The 12,952-nt window shown below is 35.3% G+C and overlaps 1 protein-coding gene and 1 long non-coding RNA gene across 6 annotated transcripts in view; one reads left to right on the top strand and one right to left on the bottom strand.

The window, feature by feature from the left end:
* The window catches only part of CCDC102B (coiled-coil domain containing 102B), a 281,568-nt gene that overhangs the window by 39,845 nt on the left and 228,771 nt on the right, over positions 1-12,952 (bottom strand). The window lies entirely within an intron of this gene.
* Positions 1-12,952, top strand: part of LOC111774762 (uncharacterized) — a 42,616-nt gene that overhangs the window by 10,167 nt on the left and 19,497 nt on the right. Inside the window, exon 3 of one of the 2 annotated variants that reach the window (XR_002810006.2) lies at positions 12,285-12,488. The exons of the other annotated variant lie outside the window; for it this stretch is intronic. This is a non-coding gene — a long non-coding RNA (uncharacterized lncRNA). The remainder of the gene's footprint in view (positions 1-12,284; positions 12,489-12,952) is intronic. 2 annotated transcript variants of the gene reach the window in all.

Below are 12,952 nucleotides of genomic sequence, written 5' to 3'. Positions count from 1 at the left end.
AGAGTTACCATATGATCCAGGAATTCCAAGGGAAATAAAAACACAATCTACAGGAAAACTTGTACATGAATGTTCATAATAGCATGATTCATAATAGACAAAAAGTGGAAACAACCCAAATACCCATCAACTGAAGAGTGAAGAAAAATGTGGTTACATACAATGGAATGTTATTTGGCCATGAAAAGAATGAAAAATTGATCCGTGCTACAATGTAGATAAACCTTGAAAACAGTATACTAAGTGAAAGAACCCAGTCACAAAAAGTCATACATTCTATGATTCCATTTATATGAAATGTCCAAATTAGGTAAATCTATAGGGACAGAGAGTAGATTAGTGATTGCCAAGGGCCTGGGAGTAAAGGGAGAATGGGGAATGACTGCTCATTGATATGTGCTTTCTTTGGAGGATGATGAAAATGCTTTAAAATCAGACTGTAGTTGTTGCACAACACTAAGATTTTACTAAAAACTGTTGAATTGAACAGTTTAAATGGGTGAATTTTAAGGTATGTGAATTATATCTCAAAGCTGTTAAAATAAACAAATAATAAAAACAAATATGACATGCATTTCGAGTTGTTATAATACTTATATATTAAGCCAAATCAAAATTAATTCAAGGGTATCTACAAAAGAATTAAGTCAATTGAATATATGCAGTAATTTCAAAGTTCTTAAGATTATCTTAAGTAATTCCATCACTTGAATCTAGACTACTTCACTGCTTTATATCTATATAAAGAATTTTTAAAGTATTCTTTAAGAATTGGATGGATAAATGGATATTGATGTCTTAATAAGTCTAAAAAGTATTGATATTGCTTTAAAATGTATTAACCTAGATAATCTTCTGATTATTGATATTTATATACAAAGCATTCTATTAAACAGTTTATTCCAGTTCAGAGGTATTTTTCTTTTTCTTTCTTTTATTTTCAATAAATTAAAACAGCATCATGGCCAGTGGGAACTAAGCACTTGACATCCAACAATGTTGATGATTCTTAATTTATACCCTGAAGGACTAATACTGAGAATTCGTTCAGGGTACCATAGCAACTGCAGAATCAAAGCAGTGATATCATGTGGCAAATTTGTAGCTGAGAACACTTCAGGATTCCATTGGATCACCTGGGGCAGCAATATTACAAGTGTTTATGGTGTGGCATCTGATAAGGGACACTTAATTGGTGTTAATTTTATCCAAATTAAAGACAACTATAGAGCCTCTCTTTCTATGATGAGTAGAATATTCTCATCAAGATGTGTGACAAAATGTTAAGGGTGTTTAATTTGTAACCAGTATCTCACAATGGTCTTAATATGGATCTTTATTAAAACTGACTTCAAGTTGCATTAACCTGAGTAACATGCTAAAGAGTTTGCACAGAGAATAACAATATTGTCTAACATCAAAGGAAGACAAAACATTGTCAAATAATATTAATATTAATTTTCATGACAACAGCCCTAGTATTTGATCATCTCATGATATACATATTTCCCACTAGTCTCTTTGAGAATCTAAATAGAAGAGAATGCTAATAAAGTACCCAGGGAACAAACATTCCTTCCTTCCTTATTTTATTTTACTCAGTTAACATACAACAGATGTCTGCTTTCAGTAGGAAGCTTTTTAAGAGCACTGGGCTATGTGCCTCTTTGCCTTTGGATATTGGAATGAATTCCAGCATCATGAAACTCAATGAAAGAAATGAAATTGCTATTTTTGTCCCAACTTTCAATCTGTTATCACATGTTATGAACCACTGGGATTAATCTTCATCTAATGTTGAATATAGGTATAAAAATCCAGTTATTCCTCCTTATTATTTTAACCAAAAGAAAAGGAAATTGCAGAAACATCAGTTATAGAAATGCAAGGATGGAATGTGATTAAAATTATAAAACTCTTTAAAAGAACTGAAAAAGTAAGAACAAAAGATTCAGTACAAAACTACTCAGTTTTACTTATTATAACATGATTTGGAAACTCTTCCTCATGGCTCTGTACTCTAGCAATTGAGCCCAGATATTATGACAGTGCCTGCCAGCCCACAGGCCCTCTACACAGGTGACAATCTACTACTGAGTCAGAGAAGTCAGTTTCCACAAAGATGTGCTGAAACTTTCATAAAACACAGGAAATGGCAGTTTTATTAAGAGCCTCATGACCTGCATCCAGAAAAAAAAAATGAAAGGAAAACAAATTAGGACCTACTGAAATATTTAAAAACCAGTAAGTACTCTTGGTAATTGATTACAACTAAGACTCAAGCTATTATTAAAACAAAAAATTAGATATCCAAACTAGAAAGAAAAGCAATGTTATTTCAAAATAAAATTCATGAAAAAAATAAGAAGAAAAGAAAAAAAAGTCTTCAAAAGGTGTTTTATAAATACACAGACTATGAGAATTAATACAGTAAGAAATACAAATTGTGTGACAGAGAAATAAGTGATATTGTGATTGGCTTAAAACTCAAAGGATTAATGCTTAATTTCCCACAGATAAAAGGGAAAACATTATAATCTAATATTTGACTTTTTTTTAATTTAGAAGAGAACCCCTAGCTCTCTAAAGAGTACTACAATGATAAGAAGGTTAATATATGATAAACAAGAAGAATTGTTTTCCTCTACAATATAAATATTTGTCTAGATTACAATTTACAAAAATGACAAAAACATATGCAGGGGAAATTACTGATCCTGCAACTTCTTCATAAATGAAGACCTTTGGTTCATAGGCACCTAAAACCATTTATATGGGTTTCTGTCCTCGGATAGAAAATAAGACAAAAAAACCCTAAATCCTTGACTAAGATTCAAACAGAAAACCTTTCAACAAAACATATACTCTTCCATTTAAAGAGAAGATACGTACTGAGTTAGGTATGAACTTTTGTATATATTACATATAAGCATGGTTATTGGAATTTTCTTATGGAACTTTCAAAGAACCAGATTTCTAAAAATGTTTCTGAAACAGAAATGGGCACCTTATTATTTGTTGAATTATAGTTGAGCTTCTGATTTCCAAACTTCCTGCATATGTCTACTATAATTTTAGTTATTTTGTAACTGGACCGACAGCCATATCTTTCCAGGTATCTCTGCACCAAGGAACTTCGGTTAATTTCCTCTGAATAATAATTTTGATGACTATTATCTGAAATAATCAGCAATTAAAGCAATAGCTGAATTGCTTAATATGAGAAAAAAGGAGTTAACTAGTACATTAGGATAAGTGTTTAAAATATAGTAAAAATATTTAAATATTTTATTTTACATACTTCCTATTGAAAATAAGTTTATGATCAAATTAGATTTTTCCCTATCATCACTATTAAGCTCTTTTAAATAACAGCAAGGAATAGTAAATGGAAATGTACTCATGATTTATACAATTTATGTAGTATCGAAATATAAAGAGAAAATTTCTTGCACTAAATAGTAAGTGAAATAACGTTGGCACACTCTTAGTTTAATTTAATTGCAGCATATCACTTCCAGTCATAGCATTAGTAATATTACAAAAGTCAAACGGGACTCATTAGTGCTGATGGGATGAAGACGGGTAACTAGTATTTAAAGCACATTCCTTAAAATGAAATCCCAATTCTGTACATATGAAAACTAATGAGAAATAGTAAGCATTCTTTCACTTGAGTAAAATTCAGATTCTAATATTTCAAAATATTTCTTTGCAACTTTCTTTAAATTTAGTTGTTGCCTACCATCTGAGTCACTGGAACCAGCTGTAAACAGCTTTATCTGCCATTTATTTTGTATGATCAATACAAAATCAATATAGTGAAAAAGGCAAAAAAATCTTAAAATTATTATGAATGTAGTTTTGACCACACAGACCATACCTGGAAGCTGTGTAACCCAGAAACTCTCCAGCCAATGGGCAGGCGAGCAGAATGGATTATCCCCAGAACAAATCCAATGGCCCTGTTCTGACAGGGAACTTGGAGTATGGGCCAGCTTGAGTCAAGATCACAAACAAAAAGCATTAGTGGCCCTGGAGTTGTGTCTCTCACTGTACCCAGGAAAAGAAACTAATTCATAGCCCCACTTATTGCTGAATACAGCTTTCAGCCTGACCGACCAGGGAACCTTATCAGAGTACTCAGGAAGCTGCATAGTCCATCCAACAGCCCTGCTTACAGCAACAGGGGAACAGACAGCACAGTCCATGGCTTCCCCCATCTGCAGAGCAAAACCAGTGGCCTCACCTGACCAGGATATTCAGTGCACTCTATTCTGATTTAGGTCTCCAAACAACAAGCTGTGCAGGCCCTGGGTCCTGTCCTGCTGCCATTCCAGGGCAGGCAAGCTCATTCATAGCCCCACCTACTGCTGAATAGGGTAGCTAGTCTTGACCATCTAGAAAGCCTAACCAGAGAATGCAGGCAACCATGAAGACCATCCTACCATCTCACTTGGTCAGGGAACCAAGCCAGCAGCCCTATCCAGCTGTTCTCAGCCAGTGGACACCCCACACCCCTGACCTTAGAGCTTGAACAGTTGCCTTGCCCAAAAACAGACCCTAACAGCAAGCCACAGTGACCCAAAGATGTTATAAGCAGACGTATCCAGAAACTCAAATTGAGCTGACTGGTGAAGAACTGTCTTTGCCAGAGTGAACCTACAAAGTCTGGAAAAGGAGACCACTTACTCACCACAGATACCAATGTAAGAATCAAAGATTACGAAAAACCAGGTAAATAAGACATGAGTAAAGAAAACTGATAAAGCTCTACTAACTGATCCTAAAGAAATGGAGATCTGTAAACTGTTAGACAAAGAATTCAGAATAATCCTCCTAAAGGACCCTAGTAAACTATAAGAACGCATGGACAACTAAACAAAATTAGGAAAAAAATACATGAACAAAATGAGTTCAAATAAGCAATTGGAACCATCAAAAGAAGAAAAACCCAGAAATACTAGAGCTGAAATAAACAATAACTGAACTGGACAATTCAATAAAGAGTTTCAAAATAAACTTAACCATGCAGCAGAAAGAATCTGCAACCTGGAAGACAGGGCATTTGAAATTATCCAGTAAGAGGAACAAAAAGAAAAAAGAATGAAAAACAGTGAAGAAAGCCTATGGGAATTACAGAACACAATAAAAAGAAACAATATTCACATTATGAAAATTTCAGAAGAAGAGAAAGAGAAAGGGACAGAAAGTATATTTAAAGCAATAATGGCTGAAAACTTCCCAAACATGGGGAAATAAATAGACATGCAGATCCAAGAAGCCCAAAGAATCCCAAATAGGTTGAAAACAAATACAGCCACACAGAGACACATTACAAGCGTCAAAAGTCAAAGACAATGTCAGGATTTTAAAAGCAAGAGAAGGGAGAAGTTACAAACAAGGGAACACCCATAAGACTGTCAGCGGATTTCTCAACAGAAACTTTTGAGGACAGAAGAGAATAGGATGACATATATAAACTCTAGTTTATGGTTAAACATAGCAAAAATAACCATAACTACTATAATCTGTTATTAGTTACACAATATAAAAGATACGTAAATTGTAAGATCAATAACCTAAAAAGTGAGGGGAGAGGAGAAGTAAAAGTGTAAAGCTTAGGAATTATACTGAAGTTAAGTTATTATTGTTAAAACAGAATGTTATAATTTTAAGATGTTTTATATAAGACTCATGGTAACTACAAGGGGAAAACCTGTGGATATTACACAAAAGAACATGACAAAGAAATCAAAGCATGCTGATATCAAAAGACATCAAAACACAAAAAAAGACAGCAGGATAAGAAACAAGGTACAGTGGATCTACAAAGCAACCAGCAAACAATTAAGGAAATGGTAATAGTAAGTCTTTCCATACCAAAAATTACTTTAAATGTAAACAGATTATATTCACCAATCAAGAGACACAGAATGGATGAACAAGATCAAACAGTATGCTGCCTGCCAAAGACTCACTTTAGCCTTCCACACGTATGCTGAGAGTGAAAGGACAGAAAGATATTTCAAGCAAATCATAACCAAAACGAAACCCAAAAGAGGAAGCTAGACTTATATCAGACAAAATAGACATTAAACTAAAAATAGTAAAAGAGACAAAGAAGGTCATTATATACTGATAAAGGAGTCAATACATCAAAAAAGACATTAATAATTGAAATATTTATGCACCCAACATTGGAGCACCTAAATACATGAAGCAAAAACTAACACAGCTAAAAGAGAAGTAAACAATACAATTAATAGTTGGGGATTCTAATATCCCACTCTCAACAGTGAATAGATCATCCAGACAGAGAATTAATAAGGAAACAGCAGTTTTGAAAAACACTATAGACCATATGGACCTAACAGACATATGTAGAACATTCTACCCAACAACAGCAGAATACTCATTCTTCTCAAGCGCACATGAAACATTTTCTAGGATAGGCTATGTGTTAGGCCACAAAAGAAGTCTTAGCAAATTCAAGAAAACTGAAATCATACCAAGTATCTTCTCTGACCATGATGGTATGAAACTAGAAATTAATAACAAGAGAAAAACTGGAAAATCCATGAATATGTGGAAATTAGATAAACAAAACTGACAAACTTTTAGCTAGACTAAGGAAAAAAGAGAAGACTCAACTCAACAAAATTATAAATGAAAAGGAGACATTACAATTGATACCACAGAAATACAAAGGAGCATAAGAGGCTACTGCAAACAACTATACACCCAGAGAATAGCAACACAGAAAAAAAGGAAAAATTCTTAGAAACATTCAAATTACCAAGACTGAATTAGGAACAAATAAAAAAGTTTGAATAAAGCAATTACTAGTAAGGAGATTGAATCAGTAATCAAAAATCAAGACTGAATTAGGAACAAATAAAAAAGTTTGAATAAAGCAATTACTAGTAAGGAGATTGAATCAGTAATCAAAAATCTCCCACTGAAGCAAAGCTCAATACCAGATGGCTTCACTGGTGAATTTTACCAAACATTTAAAGAAGAACAAACACCAATCCTCCTCAAACTCTTACAAAAATTGAAGAGAAGGGAACACTCCCAAACTCATTTTACAAGGTCAGCATATCTTGATACCAAATAAAGAAAAGAACACTACCAGTAAAGAAAACTATAGACCAACATCTCTGATGAATATAGACGCAAAAATTCTCAATAAAATTCTAGCAAACTGAATTTAGCAGCACTTTAAAAGGATCATTCATTATGGTCAAATGGGACTTATACCTGGGATGCAAGGATGGTTCAACATGCACAAATCAACCAACATGATACATCACATTAATAGAGTGAAAGAAAAAATCATATGACCTCAATAGATGCAGAAAAAGCATTTGACAAAATTCAACATCTATTTATGATAAAAACTTGACAAATTAGGTATAGAAGGAATGGACCTCAACATAATAGAGGCCATATACGATAAGCCCACAGCTAACAACATACTCAATGGTAAAATGTTGAAAAATTTTCCTCTAAAATTAGGTACAAGACAAGGGTGCCCACTCTCACCATTCCTATTCAACACAGTACTGGAAATCCTTGTCAGAGCAATCAGGCAAGAAAAAGAAATAAGGGGCATCAGAATTGGAAAGGAAGAAGTAAAACTGTCTCTATTTGCAGATAATGTAATTTTATATATGGAAAATCCTAAAGACTCCACCAAAAAACTTTTCAATCTAATCCACAAATTCAGTAAAACTACAGGATACAAAATTAACATACAAAAATCAGTGGCATTTCTATACACTAAGTGAATAATCTGAAAACGAAATAAAGAAAATGATCCCATTTATAATAGCATAAAAATCAATAAAACACTTGGGAATAGACTTAACCGAGGAAGTGAAAGGTCTCTACTCTGAAAACTACAAGATACTGATGAAAGAAATCAAAAGCAAAAATAAATGGAAAGGTATCCCATGTTCATGGATTGGAAGAAGTAACATTGTTAAAATATCCATACTACCAAAAGCTGTCTATAGATTCAGTGCAATCTCTATCAAAGTCTAATGTCATTTTTTACAGAAGCGGAAAAAACAATCCTAAAATTTATATGGTACCACAAAAGACCCCAAATAGCCAAAGCAATCCTGAGAAAGAAGAACGAAGTTGGAGACATCACACTTCTGATTTCAAGCTGTACCATAAAGCCACAGTAAGTGAAACAGTATGGCACTGGCAGAAAAACAGACAAATAGATCAATTAAACAGAATCAAAAGCACAAAAATAAATCCAAGCATATATGATTGACTAATGTTTGACAAGAGAGCTAAGAATACTCAATGGAGAAAAGACAGTCTCTTCAGTAAACGGTGCTGGGAAAATTAGATATTCACAGGTAAAAAAAATGAAACTGGATCCCTATCTTACACCACTCACAAAAATTAACTCAAAATGTATTAAAGACTTAAACATAAGACCTGAAACCATGAAACTCCTAGAAAAAACCTTAGGAGAAAAGCCCCTTGACATGGATCTTGGTAATGATTTTTTTTGGATATGACACCTATAGCACAAGCAACAAAATCAAATTAAGCAAGTGGGACTACGTTAAAGTAAAAAGCTTCTGAATAGCAAAAGAAACAATCAAAAGAGTGAAAAGATAACCTACAGAATGGCAAAAAACTATTTGCAAACTGTCTGATAAGGGATTAATATCCAAAATATATAAAGAACTCATACAACTCAATAGCAAAAGTCCCAAATAATCCAATTAAAAAAATGAGCAAAGGGGTGGCCTGGTGGTGCAGTGGTTAAGTTCGCACATTCCGCTTTGGTGGCCTGGGGTTTGCGGGTTCGGATCCTGGGTGTGGACCTATGCACCACTCATCAAGCCATGCTGTGGCAGGTGTCCCACATATAAAGTACAGAAAGATGGGCACAAATGTTAGCTCAGGGCCTATCTTCCTCAGCAAAAAGGCGAGGATTGGTGGCAGATGTTAGCTCAGGGCTAATCTTCCTCAAAAAAAAAAAAAAAAATGGACAAAAGACCGAATAGACATTTCTCCAAAAGACATACATGAAAGACCAACAGGTACATGAAAAGATGTTTAGCATCACTAGTCATTAGAGAAATGCAAAACCACAATGAGGTATGACCTCACACCTGTTAGAATGGCTAGCATCAAAAAGACAAGAGATAACAACTGTTGGAAATGAAGTGGAGAAAAGGAAACACTTGCACCTTGTTGGGGGGAATGTAAACTGGTCCAGCCACTATGGAAAATAGTACAGAGGATCCTCAAAATATTAAAAATAGAACTACTGGGGCCGGCCCCGTGGCTGAGTGGTTAAGTTCTCATGCTTTGCTTCAGTGGCCCAGGGTTTCGACGGTTCGAATCCTGGGCACGGACATGGCACCGCTCATCAAGCCATGCTAAGGCAGCATCCCACATGCCACAACTGGAAGGACCCACAACTGAAAAAAAATACACAACTATGTACCAGGGGGCTTTGGGGAAAAAAAGTAAAAATAAAATCTTTAAAAAAAGATTCTCAAAAAATAGAAAAGAAAATAGAACTACTATGATCCAGCAATTCCACTTCTGGAAATATATCCAAAGGAAATAAAAACACTAACTCAGAATCTTATCTGCACCCCCATGTTCATCACAACATTATTTACAATAGCTAAGACACAGAAACAACCTAAATGTCCATCAATGGATAAATGGATAAAGAAGTTGTGATATACACAGACACACACAGAGGAATATTAGTCAGCCATAAAAAATGAGGAAATCCTGCCATTTCTCACATCGTGGATGAATCTTGAGGGCATTATGCTAAATGAGATAAGTCAGACAGAGAGAGATAAATACTGTATCATCTCACTTACATGTGGAATAAAAAAACAAACAAAAAACCAAACTTGTGGAAAAGGGGTTAGACTTGTGGTTACAAGAGGCAGGGGGTGATGGGAGGGGGAATAGGAGAAAAGGTGATCAGAAGGTACAAACTTCCAGCTACAAGATAAATACATACTAAGGATGTAATGTACAGCATGATGACTTAGTTAACACCGCTGTATGATATATTTGAAAATTAAGAGAATAAATCCTACAAGTTATCGTCGCAAGGAAAAAATAAATTTTTTTCCTTTTCTATTTTTGCTTTCTCTTTTTATTGTATCTGTATAAGACAATGGATGCTAACTAAGCTTATAGCAGTAATCATTTCACAATATATGTAAGTCAAACCATTATGCTCTACACCCTAAACTTATACAGCGATGTACGTCAATTATATCTTAATAAAACTGGGGGAACAAAAGAGTAAATTAGGGCTAAAATCTCAGAGTAGTTTGGAGACTGACAATAGCTGTGTAAATGACAATAACGAGGAAGGGTGGTGAGTGCCATATCTATCTATCTATTGTCTATCTATGATCTATCTACCTATTATCTATCTACCTATATCTATGCAGAGAAAAGGACAAAAGTCTGGAGGTAGACATGAATAGATAGATAGCAACGAGGTCACCTACCTCCCCTCCAGATCCAGGGCACAAGGGACTTGGGAAAGAACACAGTCATCACTGAGAGGTGGTAAACAGCCATATCTCAGACCTGCCCAAAATACTTCTGTGGTTTCCCTCCAGACAAGACTTACAATTCCCCTCACTTAGTTGTCAAGGCCTTGTGCTGGCTGTCCTAGGTTCCTCTTCCAAATTCTCTCCCCACCACCCCATTCCATTGCACTGAATTTCATGCACTTCTTCACATTGCCCACCACTCTTTCATCTTTTAGCCTTCACAGATGCTGCTCTTTCTCCCCATTCCCGTCATTCCCTCTTGCCCTGGCTATATGCTCACTCCTATTTATTCTTAAAGTTTCAGTTTCTTCCTCAGTTTCTCATGTTTCTTCCAAGAAGCTTTCTGACTAGACTAAGCTAGCTGCCCCCAGTTTCCTCAATATGGTATTGATTCAACATATATTTGAGTGTCTTCTAAGTGCCAGTAACCAATGTTGCATTTTTATATAATCATTGTATTACTGCTACCTAATTAAAGACCTGGCACTTGTTAGGAACTCAGTACACGATATCCTTTCATTCAAAAATGTGTGTATAGGATGAATGATACAATTCCCTTATTGGTATTTTACGTGGTAGTCACTGGTTAACTGGCAATCAAAGCAATATTGCACATACACATTCCTTAAGGAAAAAGAAATTCTATTTTTCTGACTATAGAATAGTTTTACTACAAAGTAGTTTTAGTTTGCCTAAAACTTAAAAAAAGATTACCTTCTCCATCAACATGTCAATAATCTAAAATTTTACTGATGTCATAATACATAAAACCAAACATTAAACAAGATTTTAAACTGTCGGAGCTTTAAACTGAATGTATTAACGTTCCAAATGATTTGCACCTGGACAGAGCAAGCTAATCCATCAAAATTAATCTTTCCTGTTGCATCTGGAAAATTCCATTTCTAAAAGTACATACATTGACATCACACAAATTGGATGAGTGAAAAAAGATAACTATGTGCTTGTCTAATGCCCATCAAGAAAATGTGAAAATGCGTTTTACATTGTTTTATGATTTATTAGATTTGGAAAACCATTTTGATAATGTCAAGAAGCAAAACTGTTTCCATAGAGTCATGGATATGAACATCACCTGCTGAGGTCGTCTAAACCATCACATGGCCTCAAGGAATGGGTCCCCTAGTCCACCTCTAATGAAGGAACACTTGTCTTAAAGATCTTCCAAGCCCTATTTAAAATACACTACGGGACGTTACAAAAGGGACATCTGTGAAAACTTGATGATTTTTAAAGTTTGACTAGTATGTGTTTAAATTATATTATGCCTGAATAATAGACTTAAAGAATAGTGCTGGAGGTGAAAATTGAGCCTCATCTAATCCTACTCTGTCCGTTTCTGACTAAGGAAGATGAGGAACAGAAAGACTGAGTCATTTCTCCATCATAACCCAGCAAGCTGGGTGGGACTCTCCCAGACGACTTTCCTGATACCTTCCTATCTATGCTTGTTTATATTACTTATTTGGATGCTTACTACTTCTAGGCATCTATTGTCCTTTCATAGAACATAAGTTCTTAGAGAACTGGGACTTCAGATGTGTTTCTCTGCTGAATACAAAGGAGATAAAATAGCAGATAAATACGCAGCAGAAAAAAATAAATGACATTATTTCTGGCATTTACAGCTGTCACGGTGGAGACCCTAACAGATTCTCAGTCTCTGTTTCCTTCTTCTCCCACCTCCAGGGTTATTACATCTCTAAATCTATTTCCTAGACCTTTTCCTGAGTTTAGTGAGGAGGATTTTAAGGAGACCAAGTTCAGCACTCTGGGACTTTTGCTGATCATCTGTCTTTAGGCTGAGCCTCAGAATACAGTGTTTTGCTTCATTCTGAGAGCAAGACATCACCTGTCTCCCAGCTTGGAGACCAGATTCTCTCTTGATACACGGTAAGTATCCCAGTTCCTCTCACTGAGACCCTGAGGGAATCGCAAAAGTCTTCTTAGAACCCCCTCTGAATGACTGTATGAGGGTTCTGTGATGGATGGTGATGATTGTACGCCAACTCTAAAGACTGCCTCCTCCTGGATTCTTCAGAATCGTTCCGACAACACCCATTTTGGAGCTCTCTTTTGTAGACTGCCCTCCCAAGTGTCTTCAATCTCGATCTGACATCCTGGCTCTGGCTTACCTCCATCCTAGCCTGTACATCAAGTTCTGGACCCCAACTCTCTCACTCAACTCTATTCTTCCATTGTTAATAGAGTCACACCTCATTGCATTCTGAAACATGATTATCGCCTCAGGAACATACAAGTCAGACATTCAAGACACTAATTTAACTCTTAAAAAGTGGTTCCTTCCAATCAAATGTGCTATTACCAAGTAGTGACAGAACTATCTTTCTCCCTTT

Source organism: Equus caballus, chromosome 8 (assembly GCF_041296265.1).
Source record: "Equus caballus isolate H_3958 breed thoroughbred chromosome 8, TB-T2T, whole genome shotgun sequence".
NCBI lineage: Eukaryota > Metazoa > Chordata > Mammalia > Perissodactyla > Equidae > Equus > Equus caballus.
This window is presented reverse-complemented; position numbering and strand designations above follow the sequence as displayed.